A 421-nucleotide genomic window follows, 5' to 3' on the forward strand; every position below is an offset into this window, starting at 1 on the left:
TGGCAGTGATTGAGACAGAAAGATTTCATTATTTATTTCAAACCATACCCTTTTGTTTTGGGAAAGACAAAAATTTCCATAAGAAACGTGTCCATAAAACATCAGTAAAAAAAGTCATAAAAAAGACAACAAAGCTGAAAATTTGGGTAAGGAATTAAGCATGTCGAAACAAATCGGTAATAAAATTTCCAAGAAATCTTAGCTTACGTATTTTTTTTGAGACGCCATTGTATTATTTTTTGTAAAAAAAAACGACTAAAATTTAATTATTTGGTTATTAAATTGTGTTCGCCCCCCTCGGGCTTTAAATCCAAATTTTTGGGGGGGGGTGTTTTACATAAAAATTTTTTGGAAAAAGATTTGATAGGTAGAAAAGAGGGTAGAAATAAAAGATAAGATAGATGGAAGATGTAGATAAAAT

Source organism: Penaeus monodon, chromosome 30 (genome assembly GCF_015228065.2).
Source record: "Penaeus monodon isolate SGIC_2016 chromosome 30, NSTDA_Pmon_1, whole genome shotgun sequence".
Taxonomy (NCBI): Eukaryota; Metazoa; Arthropoda; class Malacostraca; order Decapoda; family Penaeidae; genus Penaeus; species Penaeus monodon.